We start from the raw sequence: 17,547 nt of genomic DNA, 5'->3' as shown, positions 1-17,547 counted from the left end.
ATTCAAGAAAAATCTATAGCAAAACCTATAAAAAGTTAATGTACTCACAGGGGAAAACTGAAATGAAATGCCTAGTAATGATATTATAAATTACAACTAAAATACATAGATATTTTCCAAAATTTAAGACTTATGAAGACAATAATCGACTTATGAAGATTGTTAATCCAAGCAACCTACTGCAATCTCTCGATTATTCTTTCCATTACAAATAACATTATAGTACTTAATATAAGATTTCAAAGTGTGTAATAGCACCTAGTATCTCCAAAATATTGCTTGTTTCATTTGGAAACTGTGTCCAAAGAAATTCATGGCAACATACTTCCAAATAAGTATTAAATTAAGGGCTAATATATATTGAAGATGATTTCTAAATTGTCAGTTTCACTTATGTGGATTTGTATTACATTATTTCACCCCTTTCAGATTTTTCATTTCTTCTCCATTACAAAATTGTCTATACAAATATAATCTGAACATAATTTTTTTTCTTTATGAAGTTACTATTATACTCCACATACTTACCAGCTGTCTGTCTGTATGAGTACAGAGTAAATACCTCACAACTTCAACACAAGAGATGAGATTTAAAACACCAACGATGCAACATTGGGTTTAGCTTTTTATGAGCTATAAGGCTTCATTTACATGCATTTAAGTTTTTTATGAAACCCTGTTGACTTTGGGCTATCCATATTTGTCACTGAATTATCATGCCCTGCAAGATATAATAATTTATATGTGTTGATGTTCTCAATCTCTGCTTGCCCACTTAAGTTCAGGCTCCTGCTACATCTAAGTTTCAAACACAATCTACGAGTTGCTTTTTTCCAATCTACATTAGGAAATGCTTCAGCATCAAATAACTCTAAAGGGAAAACAAAAACCAGTATGAACAAAACTATCTTGAGATAGTATCTCATTTGAAAATTACTTTTCCTCCAAGAGAAATATTTAGCATGATCACAAAAAGATAGTCCTGTTGCCTTCAGGCCCTCCCTGCAATAGAAAAGATACCATGCTCCATCAAGCACAGGAGGACCAGTCAGATCTCTGACACAAATACTTTGTGTGCAGCACAACGCCCTCAAAAGGGCTCAGAGGGGAAAGAACCCAGTAAATTAGAGAAGCAGTATGGATAACAGATCAGTCAAATATTCTAGACTATGAATAGGGAGTGCTGCACCTAAGACCCAGAGGCAGCCCCAAGCAGGAGCCCTACACAAACCCCAAGAGTTCTTACAGCAGGCTGTTGTACACTCCAACAGTCACTCCACAGCAGCAAAACCTATTCCAGAACAGCAGAACAAGCCAGTGATCCCTTTTCATGTTAAACCAGCAGCAATCGTTCTTAAAAGCCTTCTGGCAACTAGATACAAAGACAGGGTGATTTATAGATTGAAGTCTCAATAAAGTTCTCAGAGATTTCAGTGAACACCCTATTCCTATACACAATCCTGTTTGCTTACTACTACACTAGGAAGCAATACTTCTAATTTAGCACACCCCAATTTCTGTACAGGTAAAATTACAGGCTCAACCAAGAAACTGTTGGGAAATACAAGTGCTCCAGTTGCAGGAAGAATAAATGGCCAAACCCATCTTATGTAATAAAAATATAAGTCTTTAATATACAACCATTTTTCTTTTGCTCTAGATCAGGGAAGCTTCACTAAACCATTGGAAAAATCTTTTCCTGTTGAAACATTAACAGCTGTACAATGATAATTTTATCAAGGAAAGAATCCAATTTTATTGGACATAGCAGTTGGAAAAAACCCCCACCAAACAACAACAGCCCATACCCCCCAAAAATTCCATAAGCAAGCCTAGGAAATCATGGAGAAAGGAAAGAAAAAAATACCAAACTGCATTTTGTTGACACTGACCATCACTTTCACAGAAAAAAAACCCCAAAAACTACAAGGTTTCCAAGTGCCCCTGAGGAAACTTATTTCACAGTTACCATAATTTGCCATCTGTAGCTTCCTTCTTCAATGAAATCTTTAGAATAGACTGCATTGCAGATGAGTAGGAACTGTTAACTCTTCATTGTGGGGGTTTTGACAACTTGTGCAAGCTCCTTTAAATTAGAATTTCTTGCATATTAAAATGTAGGTTTATCCTTTCCCACATGAATCATTACACACTCTGTTAGCCTGTTAGTCATCAGGAACAGACCAGTAGCACTTTGAAAGCTGACTATTACTGTGAAATTATACATTCCAACAATCTGCTAAAACTGAACATGCAGAACTTCACATCTCCATGTGCTATAATAATATGGGTGTGACTGATGCTTCATAGGTTTTATTGTTCACATTATTAGATGAGATAAAGTCAAATACAGAAAAGATTATCTTAAAATTATTACAGGTTTCTTTTTTATTTTGGCCATCACCTTTAAAATGATGACTTAATGATTCATTGAATTATTCAAAAAACACCACCAACAGTTACTGAAATAATTTAAAGACCATTTGATAACTAATATGTATTACAAAAAAATTATTCACCTGCAATCATTTTTAGGTCTTATTTACTTTCTAAATAAACATCTGCATTAACATGATGCTGAGCAGAAATCTACATTCATTGCTTTATTTTCACCTCAACCCTTCATTCTGCATTTGTCTCATTCATCACTTTCATTCTGCCATGACCTATACAAGGAGATCTTTGAAGAACAATCTGTAGCTAATACAGCAAAACAAAATGCATAATAATGAATTTAAAAAAAAGAAAGAAAAAAACCCCAGATTATATTGAAAATGGTGTTTTGCATTATGTTTGTCATTTAACTGTCCAAGTCATGGTCACTTCCCTTTATTCTCACAATTATGATCATCAGCACATTTGTAACAACCTTCATTTTGTACTTGCGTCTAATTTACCTACATATCTTCTTATCTTCAGACTTAACAGTCTGTTAAATACACTTAACAGTCTGTTAGATCCACAAAATCGTAAAATTACTTCTAAGGAGAAAAACTGCTTCCCACACAAAAGCATTGATTTACTATATTGTTATCATGCCTCCAAGACATCAATTAAAGGAATAAAAGACAAACAGGTAAAACATTGAAAAGGAGAACTGATGGGTTGAAAATAAGGTATTCAATCTCACCAATATCTTTTCCATCCCCCATGTGTATATTTCATCTCTTACCTCTTCTGCAGCTGTGATTGTGCTTTATGAAGGCTTAAACTAAGATCTGCACAGCTGTGCACATATTTATGGCCCAAGTTAAAGCTATAGACTGGCTCTTTAGGAGGAAGAGTGGTTTGTCAGACTAGTATAATGGGGGGTGACAATAGCATCATAAACATGCAGTAAAATGGGAAACTGAAAAATTAATCAAACTGCACAATCTCAGTGGATGAGATGCCCAGATACAGCCATCCAACTAATAAAAATTAAATGGAAATACACAAAGAATAGCAGGTGTTTCAGAAAAAAAAAGGTGATTTCTTCCTGTAATGAAGGTGCAGATTTATACAAACAGACAATATTCTCCAACCACTTAATACTGACCATTACAGTAATATGATCTAGTAGTAAGTCAAATATAAAACCATAAAGTAGTCAAAAAGTAAATAGTTGCATGGCAATTTTTAAACACTTGCATTTAATCCTACTCTTCTCTTGATTTATGATCAAGGTAGTGTTATGTTCTGTGTTTTCCGTAACACACTAATGGAAATGTAATTTACCAAAACACTAAATACACCACCCACCATCAGAATACAATCTTGTAAAATATCAAGTCAGAAGCAACCTTTCATCTGTGCCCTTTTTTTGGCTAGAACTTTTTATCAAGTTCTAGTTTTACAGTTACCTTTCATATCAGCATTTTCATTTACAGAAGTAAGTAAACCTGAACTTTCAGCAAGATGTCTGCACACGACACCAAATGCTTGAATTCCAATTAATGCCATGTGAATAAGAACATATTTGTTCTCCTTTCTTCCCTCTTGCCACTTATAATGAGAGAATACTCAAGAATGGAAGGCAGCATAGTATGTGAAGCTTTATCAAAATTTCAGTTTAGAATATTTAATCTGATTGCCCAATTCCCCAAAATTTTCAACTTCAGCAGTTACAATCACTGTCACCATCACATATATATTAAAAGGCTGTCCTGAAAGGATGAATGCCAGATGACCCAACTCCATACCAAATTCTGGCTGAAGGCTAAAATTGGTCTCAGAAATAACACTAACCCAGTCAAAGATGAAGGAAAGCTTATTTACAGCATTGCAAGAAAGGAGATTCCTTACCCTTTTTTCAATGGACTCAGACACAGAATGTGCCATCCCTGGGATTCAAGAACTAAAATCCATGCAAACTTTTAAATAAAGTATAGTTTAAAGAAAACAGCAGTAGCCTTTGAGCAAATGGTGTCGTCTTACTCCTCACAGAGCCTAACACTGCCTCTGCAAGGGTAAGAGCAGGAGCAGTCACAGATCTTGCAGTCACTCACTGATACCTTGTGATATGAAGTGCTTGAGTAACCCAGAGCAAAATTTAACTAGACTTAAAAAAGAACTTATTGTGACTGAGTAAAAAATACTCAAACTGTACATTAAATCTTGTTAAAGTTAACTTTTCTCAAAAGATTTATGCAGATCTCGGTTAAGAGGAAAAGTGCAGAAGAAATTGTTTAGGTTAATATCTCTTTCCAAGACCTGATCCTGAGAATAAGTGCATTCTGCAAAGTAGTAATTGCCCCAAACTCTTACTGATGCTTGGAAGCTTTAATATTATACTGCACTTTCTGTAAAATACTCAGCTTAGAATATGTACACAGCCTCTTCTTAGAATGAAACTTACAGATCTTTTGTAAGCAGAATTTAGAAACATTGGTGGAAGTTACATGCAATATTGAAAGAGGGATTATGCAATAAAATCACATTTTAAAAAATAGTTCAGAACAGAACACAATAAAGAAAATCAGGCAGCAACTGCTACCAGTAGCCCATTGAGGCTTTTTTTTTTTGTTTGGTAAGCCAGACCTTCCCTAAGGACCCAATCATGCTAATTGTCAAGTACATCCTGCAGGGCTGAGTACCCACAGTTCCTGCCTGGATGTGGGCCTCTTAACTGCAATGCTGTTCTCTGCCTGATTCACAAATACTGCGAATTTGTGCAAGGCTGATGTACAAGAAGAGCACATGAAATGCATAAAAATTCAGGGAGAAAGACTTGGGAGCCCTGCTGGACAAGAAGATGAACACGAGCCAGCATCGTGCCCTTGAAGGAAAGCTTCATTATGCACAACACTGCCAAAAGGTCAAGGGAGTTAAGAGCCTTCCCCTCTGCTCAGAAATGGAGCACGAGCAATGTGCAGAAATTAAAACATGAAACCCCTCATTTAAACACAAGAAAAAACGTATTCACTGTGAGGGTGGTTGAAATCTCTGGGGACAGGTTGCCCAGAGAAGTACTGAAGTCTCCTTGGTGATACTCAAGACACAACAGGACATGAACCTGAGCAGTCAGCTCCAGGTGGTCCTGCTCTGAGCAGAAAACTGGACTAGGTGACCTCCAGAGGCACCTTCAAAACCCAACCACGACTCTGATATTTTGAAATAAATGAAAAAACCTTAGGGACTTGAGAAGCTGTTCTTTACAGCCCTGTATTTCCAGATATCTGGACTAAACCTTAGAAAAGTAATTTTACAAAATCAAAGCCTACAGGATTAATAGTCTACAAACCTTGCCTGATCTTTTTTGCTTCTCAATTTTTGCATGCTATTCATTTTCTTACAATACATTGTAAAATCCGCCCTATATTTCCACACATAACAGAAGTACTAAATACCATTTTAAGGTACTGATGTTAGCAGAATTAAGATGCTATCTCTTTTTCACCTCAGTAGGGTAATATATTATGCTCATCAATCACTCCTATTTCCATCTAAAGAGAACCAGCAAGTGCTAACAGAAGACTGCATCAGCTGGTTTTACCTTGGACACAAAGTACTTTGTTGGACTTTAAAAGGCAAATTTGGCTTTGAGTCATTTGGCTGCTCTTGGGCTTTTTTACTGTCAACAGTGACACTGTTCAGCCATTTTGTCTCAGAAACAGCTGATTCTTCTACAAGCCAGAAATTGATTCAAAGCATAACGTTAATTAAATACAACATGCATACAAGGGTATACACAATAACTTAAACATCCTATAAAGGGGACAGTCCCTGGAATACAGGGGGCAGGGAATCATGCAATGTGGAAAAGAGTGTATCAAGATCTGGTATTTTTAGTTTTATCCTCCCAGAACTGGAATTCCCACCTTGAATGGAACAGAGATACAGCATTTCTCCCTTCCCAAGTCCCCACATAATGAAATCAACTACACTTGGTATATCACTGTAATGCGTATTGCTACTTGTTTCTCTTTTCAACACAAAAAGGACTACTTGCTTTTACAAAAAATGAAAAAAATTCTGCAGAGTCAGAGGAGCAGGGGACAAAAGTGCTGAGAAATTACACATATTTACCAATCTGTCAAAAATAGAGCATTTAATTTATAGATGCCAATATGTACAAAAATATCTAACTAGGAAGAGCAGAAACATAAGCTTGTTATGGATAATGAACTGAAATTGCCCACTGTATAAATAGGGAAATACTGCTGAATCAATACAGTGTTGGGAGAGTGAGCAACACAGCTTCCTCACTTACTCAACACTTTAAAGCTCTCAGAAAAAGACTACCCAGTAAACCAAAGTCAATTTAGAGGCCCCGGTTTACAGGTAGACGATAGCAATTGTGATCTTTCTAAGGCTTCTGAATTAACTCCTGACCCCAAATTGATTCAAGCCATAATCTTTTATGAGTCCCTTTGAAAGCATCTCTTCCCCCCCGAGTGGGTTTAAAAATAAAATAACCCTATAAAATGATTAAAAAAACCCCAAATCATTTTAGATCATACAGGAACAAATAATCAGAGATCAGGATAGAGTAAGAAAACCAAGCACTAGAGCCATTACAGATATGATTCTCTTTCAAAAAGAGTTGCACTCATTTTCTGAGTAAGTGACTCTTCTCCACCTTCAGAGAGTCCTACATATGAGCAGTGAGCAGTTCTGCAAGCATTGATGCCTGCCAGATAATATGGCCACTTATGTCGAACACTTAGACCCTGCTGTCTAAAAAAACATCCACTCAGTTCAGTTTTCCTCACTTAGTCCCTCTTTTTTTTCCCCCCTTTGGTCCTTTTGAACAGCCACAAATATGCAGATGGATCTTCCTTTCACAAGATCCTCCTGCTGTCCCACAGAGGACCTCTAGGCTGAATAGCTCAACCCAGGAGTTGAAGGTAGACTAATGCCTGGATCAAGTTCTGCATGAACTGATCCATTCCTGAATGGATATTGTTATAACCTTTGCCACCATTAAAAAGTGACTAAACAGGACTCACTGGCCATGATTTGCAAGGTAGATCGGCAACTGGAAGGCTAACCACAGAGAGAATCCATCACAAGTACGTTGTTCCATATTTGTGCTATCTCTAATAAAGACAGGAGGAACAGAAGGCAAAGAGTGGTTGAACACAGAAGATTTCCAAGCATGCAAGGAAACCTGGCCACATGGTTTTGTGCAAAAATCTAGCACTTCAAGAGATAGTCATCAAAATGGCTATTAAAAAGCACCTCCAACATTCTTTGAAAAGGCACAAAAAACAACTGGTTATGCTAAGGATTACTGAGGTTAAGCGGAAATTAGAGTAAAACTGTAATTTGTAGAACCTGATTTAAAATGGCACTCACCCTAAAAGAGCACAAGGTTCTACCAAAAGTGAAATTTTTATTGCCAGTGACTATTACATGTTCCAAATGTTTCTTAATAGTGTCCTACAGTGCCAACTAGAAAAAGAAGATGCTCATTTTTCTGTTGCTTTTCTTTATCTCATTATAGCCTTGACTTGCATAAAGGTGTTCTTTCATCTCAGTCAATGCCATTATTTATTTTTCTGTGTTACCTTATGCCTCAACCTGCAAGCCAATTTAATAAACATCAATTCTGGAATCAAGGCTCTACAGTCAGATAAGTTATAAAGCAAGAAGATGCCATAGCTTGACTATTTGTTCATTAGAGGTGGCAGGAGAAATGTCATGCCCTGACAGCTTGATGAGCAGAAAGAAAAAAAAAATAAAACTGAGGACTAAGCAGAATCTTTCTTAAAGGTAGATAAAGGAGTCTGTGACAAAGTACAAGCCTCTTGATTTGCAAATCAATGTCTTAACAATTAAGATATTTTTCTCTCTCCTCCTAGTGATAATATTTAATGCACTTAATGTTGTTAAAAAAAACCCAAATACTTCACAGTTAACGCATAATACTGTATGAAATTTAAAGAAAATATATGTACAGTATGTCTCAGCACCATCATACAATAGCACTGTAATCCTGCCCCAAGCAAATAACTGCATAATAACTAAAGACTTCTAGTCCACCTTATTGTGGTGTTTTTCTTTTGTGAAAATGGATTGCAAAAAACACTGTACCACAAAATACAAATCAATTAAACCAATGCACTGTTGTTATCTAGATAAATACAGTATGAGGAACCTCACAAAATTCAACAAGTATGAATCAGACCCTGCATGGACTGACCCTTTCCACCAGTACCACGAGGCCTGGAGCAGCTGGTTAGGAGCTCTGTGGACAAGGGTAGAGGGGCCCTTGTGGATGCTTGGCTAAAGATGAGCCAGCATGGGACTCTGGAATAAATGAAGGCCAATAGCCTAGTGGGCTGTAGCAAGAAAAACTGTGGGAAAGTCAAGTGAATGCACTGGAAGGCAGCCAAGATAGTCAGAGGGTGGAGAAAACTGGATTTGAGAATATAGGAACTGTTCAGCCTTGAAGAAAAGAAGGCTCCAGGGGGCTTAGCAGCAGAGCTCCAGTTCTACAGGGAGGCTGTTGAGAAAACAGAGCCAGGTTATTCATAGTGGAAGGTTGAGACACACCCACCCTGCCATAAATAGGTGGTTGCAACTGGATGAAGGGGAAGGTTTCACCACGAGGATAACAAAGGTTCAGAATCCAGAGAGATTGTGGAATCTCCATCCTCAGAGATTTTACAGCTCCAGACAGCAATGGTCTTAACTTAATGCTGGCTCTGCTTTGAGCAGGCTCCTGTGATCTCTGCCAACCTGAGTGATTCTGCAACTCTAAGTCATAAACCCAAAGAAACTCTTTAGATAGAACAGCAATAAAATCCTTTCTCTGAGATTTATATAACCCTTGTACTGCTAATGATGCTGCCTTTTCAAATGTCTGAACAACTGATTTGAGGACTAATGTATTTGACTATGGCATCATCAAATTAGGAGAAGAAAGTTGCTCATTTCTCTAGCATTATTTAGTTTGGAGAGGCAATTTAGCAAAAAGCATCATTAATGTTGTATGAAGAACAGAAACATCTGAATCATCAGCAAATTCAAGCAGTAGTTTAAATAACCTGCTAACTCTCACATGCTCCACAGATTGGTCACTCTCAGGAAATAAACAGTCTAAAACACCAATATATCTCCTATAAACAGTAAAACAACATGTATTCTAAATAAAAACAAATCATTTACATGGAGTAATTTCACCCCAAACTGTGCCACTTCTTTCTTATGGGATACAGGAAGGATCACAGAAATGACAAGACAGGAAGTAAATTTTGAAATGTTCATTTTCTCTAAAAGCATTTAGCTGAACATTTAACTCTAGCTGCTACAGCAGTGATTTTTCTAGAGCTGCTTGCTATACTACAGAAGTAAACACTATATTCAAGAATCGCCCAGAGCACATATGTGGATATTCTGCAGGAAGATAACATAACCCTCATTATTTAAGTGCAAAAATACTAAGGTTGCTCTTAAACTTGAATTATCACTGACATGAGTTTTGCCTGAAATATACAAAAATAATCTGGCATGGGATTTTTTGTCCATGCTTTAAGGTTAGTTATACATGAATTCCCCAAAGACAAAGAAAAAACATTCTATATGCAGCCAGTAATTCATCACCAAAACAGTATAGTTCACAAAATGATAACTGAATGCCTTGTCCTGACACTGGCTTGCCTGCAGCAAAGCACAGAACACACCCCTCCACCAATACACAAATATACTGCCTTACATGATGTGATGTTCTTATTGACTTCAAGTACCCTCCTTATTCCTGCTCTCCTGGAAGTCTTATTTTTCAAGGAATCATCCAAGGGATAACCATATCCGAAAGGGGAAAAAAATACCCCACCAAAACATACAAAACTACAATAAAACAACCGCCAATGAAACCTAAAACTCAAACATATCCTTTCAGACACTCAGTGAACACTATTCCCATCAGAAATCAGAAGATGATATTTACCTGGCATAAACCTTGCATTAAAAGGGGACTGAAGTGCAGCAGCTAAAAGATATCACAATAGTATTGAGTTGGCTTGGTGAAAAGGAATTAAGTAAATGTATATTAACCATCATTCCTCATTGAATCACTTCCACAACATGTTACCATTTCTAACACCAAAAATGAGTCTCTGATAACAACTCTTGCCTCAAAGCAACAAATATAATTCTCATCAATATTCTCCTGGAGTAAATAGAAATGCTCTGGATTCCTTAGAAGAGAAATATAATTATTTTGCTCAACCACCAATGTTCCTTTCCTCAAAAGAAATAAAAGGCCAAGCTCATTGCCCTAAGGCTTTGATTAAAAATCAATTGGGCTGTTCATGCACTTACAATTAGCTAGTTGCTTAAACACTGCTGAATTAGCTGCAAAAAAAGGTAAAAATTAAACCAAAAGTCTCCCTTTCACTCTAGAACAATGAGCTTGGGTATATATTAGTTAGGAGCACTTATTTTCTAAGCTGGGGCTCTACTCAGAGTAAATTCTCCCCAAAGAGCAGAGATCTCTTGCAGTGACTGTGAGAGCCACGTTTTTGGATTTTTAGCACAGCATTTATTTCCTTGTCTTCTGGTGGGAAGCAATGAAGCAAACTGATTTCCAGTAAGCTTTATCAAAAGGCAATCAAAAGCTCAGCATCGTTACCAAAAGCAAAATTGCATTGATTAAACAGAAAAATCATTCTAATAAAAACCTGATAGACATGTAATTGTGACTTTCTTCTGTACAGAGTAGTGAAAAGAAAAAAAGACAAAGATATGTTAATAAAAAAAACCCCAAGAGACTGAAGCAAATATAGGCAAAACTACAATTTAGTTCTGAAAGTGGTATTTGAAAGTCCCAGTTAGAACAGGTTTTCCATTCTTATAAGACAGTAGATGCTACATGCAAGGTATCATCAAGTAAAATCAACCTCACTGCACGTTAATTTAGTTTAACTCCGTTCTTAATCCAACTGGATCTCTGCTGGCAAATTTCTTTATTTTGCAAATTTCACATATAAAACTGCAGATGCATGAAGAGTTTTGAGCAAAGAGTTTTCTGAGGACATGTTGCAGGAAAACAGAACTGAATTTTAGGTCAAGAGTTCTTGTAACCAAAATGTCTCACTAAGCTGAGACATTACTGTGACTGGACAGCTCTGGGAACAGGTATTTGATATTTGGCTTTTCAAATACCCTGTAGGAAAAAAGGCAGCATTCTCACACATGATTTAAAAGTATCACCTAGTGGACTAGGTGTTCATTGCCACATAATAAATCAGAAAAGCTAGACCAAAAGGGCACTGGTTTCATCTCCAATGCACGTTCCTAGCATTGCCCTACTTGCCTATGCAAATTGTAAGACCAAGTCTGGATAAGACAACTAACTTGGGATTGAAAACAGTACCAAACTGGCTCATTTAGGTAACTGTCATTTATGTAAAGAGTAACGAAGAAGTCATACCTGTCTGCATTGCCCTACTTGCCTATGCAAGTTGTGAGACCAAGTCTGGATAAGACAACTAACTTGGGATTGAAAACAGTACCAAACTGGCTCATTTAGGTAACTTATAAAGAGTAATGAAGAAGTCATACCTGTCTTAAACTTTGACTGCATTTTTGCTTTTTCCAAGAATTTTTTTATGGACTCAGTTTGAATGCCTAAACCAAAACACAAGAGGTCCTTTTTGAGGACCTAAAAAAGGTCCTCACACTAAAAAAAAAAAAAAAAAAAAAAAAAAAAGACAAAAAGCCAGACTAACACAAAGAGCCATGGGTAAGAACTTAATTCAGCTGTAATCTAGGTATTGATTTTAATTATACTGCTAAGGTAAATTATACAATCAGAGGATGGGCACAAATGGCAGATTTGGCATCAAAACAATGCTACTGGCAGAGAAGGCAAAGGAAGTAATAGCAGGAAAAACCAAAAACGCTTGGCTTAAATACCATTTAAATACCTTTTGCCAAGGGCAAATATATCTTTTGTGAAAGCACCTCCATACTCCTTAAACACCACTTGTGCCATTTACAAAGACTTCAGATTCTATATACAGAGTATTTTAGTCACACAGATAATGGAGCAATGGCTGGAGTGCTTTACATGGCCTTGGCATAAATCAACAGCTTGTGTTCCACTAGGACTTATTTTGCCTTCATAAATAATAATGCAACTAAGGATGAAACTATGTTAAATCTATCTAGGAACTAAGTCTACATCTTGCAGCAAAGAGGTCAGTAAACTGCCTATCAAAAACTCATTTAAAGAAACACTTTGGACTCCAACCCAAATAACTCCCCTAAACACGTACAACAGCATCAAGCATCTGCTTGATGCATGCTAACAAAGCAGCCAGCACTTTTGAAAGTGGTAGCTTTCAATTTTACTTATCTATACATAATTTGGGTAGTATAAATTCACTACGGAAAAAAGGGGGCTATATACTGAACCAAGGCTTAGAGATAAGAGTTTTCGTTTTGTCTCCAGGACATGCCTCTATCTGCTGTCTTCACCAAAGAATTTGTCCCTCAGACAGTGAAATAAATAGCATCTCGGAATAAAACCCACTTACCATAAATAAGTTGTGACAATGCTCCCAGAGGTGAGCTGACTCATGGAAGTGTCCACATTACTCCTTCTTCCCTTCTACACCAGCAGAAACTGTGTCCTCATGGAGAAGTCATCACACAAACCCCCCCAAACTTTATCCCAAGGGCTCCTCCCCTTAATGCACACCAGGTGTGAGTGGTTAGCTGAGGTGGTTCCACCACCTCCCCTTCACACAGCTGTACCCACTTTGTAAACCAGCTCTTGCTGTCTGAAATAAGTTATAGCAGAGAGGGACTCCCAGAGAGCCCCTCCTCCCACCTGCCATCCCTCAGGGAAGATGAAACTCAGCTGCTGTGATTTTTCCCGTTATCAAAAATGTCCTCATTATCACAAATGCTCTTCTGCTTCTCAAGGAGCTGCTCCTGTCTTTGATTGCAAGGTGGGCAAATTGCTGCAGCAGGGAAGCAGGTAGGAGTGGCACAAGGTGGTTTTACACTAAGTAACATCCATCAGAAAACTGTTAACATAGATGGCAGCATCCAATTCTCTTGTTAATTACTTGACTGTAAAACTTAAAGAGCTTTAAGTTGACGAGTGTTCTCAATGGAACAGACATAATTAATTTCCTAGGAAGGGAATATAAACGCTCTAAAAATGCATACTTCTATGTACAATGTAAATTATGTTTTCCATGTTTCTACTTCTTCTTTCCCATCCCCTCAGAGACCAGAAAACATCTACAAGATTTATATCTCTTTATGTCTCAGCATTTTCACCATAGAAATAAATGTAGAACTTAACTTTCCAAGACTTAAATAACAACAAATATGATATATGAAACAATATTTAGAACTAAGAAAAATGTTATTACAGGAAAATATGTGTAACTATTGTTGAAATAGAGTATATTTCATTAAGGTGAGACCATTTTCTATTACTACTAAATAGTCTTTACTAACTACTAAAAACCTGACAAAACAGAAGAGGAAAACAAAAAAAAAAATTTCAAGTATGTCACATATTCTCACATTGCTTTTAGCTTTAGTAAACAAGAGGAGAGGAAACATTCAAAAGCATTATTTTTACTATTTTTAAATGTTTTTTCTTCTCAGATGTTTCTAAGCAGCAAGACCCAACAATGTACTATAAAGAAGTTAGTGAAATAGGATTGATTCAAGCAGCAAGATTTTAAGAGATGCTGTGAGAAAAACACAAGGCAGTGCTTCTAGTGACACTGTTTTTTCCATTAAATAGCAAAAGGATATTTAAAGAGTAATACAGTGTTTTAATAAGCTATTAATAGCTAAGTTTTCCTTAATAAAAGCTAATCTCATTGTTTGCATTGTGTGCTTTTTTTAAGGACAAATCAGGAAAAAAGGGTCATGTTTTACTTTTTATATAATAAGGTGAGACAGAAAAATATTCTTCAGGTTTTATATGGGAAGAAAAATGTACTGTCATTTTTTCATCCTATTCCCTAGTTTTTTTTCTCCTGCTCTATATGCTGTATTGGCAAATGGAAATAAGAAAATGACCTATTACTTTCTCTTCTCTAACATCTTCAGAAAAGAGCCTGATTTTTTTGATATTTTTTTTTTGCACTGGGTAGAAAAGACCATCTATTTCTCTCCTACACATTTACCCATTTAAATTTTCAAGACACATTTAGCTGAGCTTGGAAATCTCATTGGGGTTTCAGTATATTACAAAGCTCAGATTTTAAATCATGACTGAAAATTTGAGTTCTCTTGAGTCCTGGTTGTCTGATTACTCACACTCACAAACTATTTTTACAAATAAGTCAGAGCAACTGTCTTGCTCTCAGGCAGTTTTGCTTTGGACTCTATTTCCCACATGCAGGATGAGAAAGATTCCACCTCATTTGACCCCCTTCATGCACACCTGGTGTGAAGGAAACTTTCCTTTCTGACCACCCAGGAGCCAGTCTGGCAGCCACACTCTATCCAGCAGAGACTTCAGCTGAGAGTCCTTCCGCAGCACCACAGCCGGAGATGACAAGTGTTCCATCATCCAGTGTAAACTCCCTGCCCCAGGGAGGTACCTGGGCATTCCCACCTGAACCTGAGTGAACAGGAAACCCACCGGGCTCTGTGTTTCCTCAGCTTCCTCCACTGGGTCCCGATTGCACCTTGGAGAGAATGAGACCCTCAGCACTGAGAAGACCAGAAGAGGAGGACAAACAAAATGCCATCAGGATCCACAGAGTGGTGATATTTTCTCTACTTAATCTCTCTGTCACTCTCTTTTCTCTCCTCCTCTCTTTTACTATTTCTTTCTACTCTCCCTCACACCGGCTGTTAAATAAAAATCCATACTATTGACTTCAGCATATGGTTGTGCCTGCACCTTAATTTGGGCAGAGACATCTCTCTAATAATTTTAATAACCAAACCTTAACAGCACATAACATCTGCCCTTGCTCTCTTGCTTCAGCACCAAAAATTTATTGGACTGCAACACAGACTTGCTTCATGTCAGTTACTCTGTACAAAACCAAACAAAAAACCCACTCAGAGTAGTCTGGGAATAAAAATTATGATAAAGGGATGTGAACAGAACATGGGGAAAAAACTGCAGCTTTCACTGTGCTGTAGAACAGATGAGGGAAAAGGCAACTCTGCATCTGCTCTGGGAGTCAGCCATGGTGTGGATTGTATCAAAGATGAAAGTAACAGCTGAAAGCAAATTTCATTAAGAAGCAAGGTAACAAATTACTACCAGACTAGGGAATCCCTAGTGCATTTCCCACAGACAGTAAACTTGAGCTTTTTCAGACTCAAAGGGTCAAAAATGAAGGTTGAACTGTGAGCTGTTAGAAGGTAACACAGAAGCCATTTGGATCACTCAGCTGATCCTAACAAGGTATTACAATAGGTTATCTAAATCTCATAGTAATTTACAGAAAATGATCCTGGTTTGGATGACAGCTGGCCTCACAAAAACTTCATTTCACCTTGACTATTTTACCCATACATTGCTGGCAGACAGAACAAGACAAAGATGCTGATAAATACAAAGGGCAAACAAAGAATGATCCTTCTTCCTTTGCCTTTGAATCTTCTTCCTTAGGCTGTTCTTGTGACACACTGTGTGTTTTAAACATCAAAATATTTTTAGGCCTGCAATATTTTGAGATAGAAAATACAAAACTAGCACAAGCAGAATGTAAGGAGTACGTCATTGTTCTTCTCCTGCATATTTTTTTTTTCCCCCCAGAGCTTTCATGTATGCCAATGTTGCATGTCATGAAGTACTACAGTGAATGTCACAGTGTGTGACAGAGTTATGTAATTTTCACATTTGGAACAGTTGCTCTGTCTGCGGCATAAAGTATTTTTTTTTTAATGAATATACATCTAATTTTTAATAAAAATGTTTATTTACACAAAATGTGGTGAGCAGCATGTATATCCTGATGCAGAGAAAATCAGTATGATGTATAATATTAAGTGCAGTTAACTGATTATAGCTGGAGCTGAAGTTTAGGACTTCTGAATTGTCTTCCGAGCTATGCAAGTAATTATAACTGGAGTCTATGGTACTTTACAATATTTCAAGGAATCCTGAGAAACAACTAATATTTATAACATAATTTAAGACCCCAAGTGAAAGGCATTTGTAGCAGTATGACAATTAACAGTTGCTGGTTAAAAAAAAAAAAATTTCAAAAGTCATTAGTGGCATAAAAAATTCAGGACAATTGTGAAATGACGTGGGCTTGTTGTTTCTGATGGAAGCCTTCTCAACCATGCCATGTAAACATCTGCCCTGCTAATAATTTTTCATAAAATCATACAATAATTTAAGTTCAAAGGGATCTCAGCAGGTCACCTGCTCCAATCTCCTGCCCAAAGCAGGGTTGGCTGTTCTTTAATCCTTCCTAAGAAGTCATTAGTCATCCCCTCAGAGCCCAGTTATCAAAATGATCATGAATTGTTTAGTAACCTGATTACAGTGATTAATTAATCAAGCCTGAGTTTTGCTAATCCAATTACAGTACTCTCAAAGAACTCAAGGCGTGCTCGGATGCACAATGCAGTTACTCGTGATCCGGGGCAATTCATAACATTTTGAAGATCAAGACAGTGTGGTTTATTTAGCAGTGCTTTTGCTTAAGGGAGTGTAGACATAGGCATTCTCTGTTAAGGAGCCAAAGGGTTTAACACTGCCTGTTGATTGTATAGAGTGGGACAGAACGCTCACAACAGCTTCTCTATGGAGGGGCAGCCAGGGCTCAGGCAGCCATCAGGAAGAAGGAATTTTACTGCAGATCTAAGAGGGAGGGTGCAGTTCACTAGAAGCAGCTCATGGTTTCTAACACAAATGGGTCACAAACAGCACAACTGGCCACAACTGCATTTTAATGCAGAGCTGGTAGAGAGCAGCTGGCCCTGGAAACATGGATCATCACTTAGAATGTATTTCCTCTGTGCACTTTAGGAATGGCTATGAATGACAGCCTCTTTCACGTGAGCTAATGTGTATATTTATGTTGGGGAAGAAGAACCACAATAGGAAGAAAACTGAAATTATCATCTTGTCTGATTGACCACAGAATTCGATCCCCACAAACCATCTTC

The 17,547-nt window shown here is 37.3% G+C and overlaps 1 protein-coding gene across 3 annotated transcripts in view; it reads right to left on the bottom strand.

Annotated features, from left to right (window-relative positions):
• The window catches only part of GRID2 (glutamate ionotropic receptor delta type subunit 2), a 680,978-nt gene that overhangs the window by 605,840 nt on the left and 57,591 nt on the right, over positions 1-17,547 (bottom strand). The window contains exon 1 of one of the 3 annotated variants that reach the window (XM_039710748.1): positions 12,969-13,092. The exons of the other annotated variants lie outside the window; for them this stretch is intronic. The gene's annotated coding sequence lies outside the window, so the exon portion shown is untranslated. Of the gene's footprint in view, positions 1-12,968; positions 13,093-17,547 lie in introns of those variants that run through there. 3 annotated transcript variants of the gene reach the window in all.

The sequence above is a fragment of the Passer montanus genome, unplaced genomic scaffold, assembly GCF_014805655.1.
Source record: "Passer montanus isolate IOZ18808 unplaced genomic scaffold, ASM1480565v1 scaffold23, whole genome shotgun sequence".
In the NCBI taxonomy this organism is placed as follows: domain Eukaryota; kingdom Metazoa; phylum Chordata; class Aves; order Passeriformes; family Passeridae; genus Passer; species Passer montanus.
This window is presented reverse-complemented; position numbering and strand designations above follow the sequence as displayed.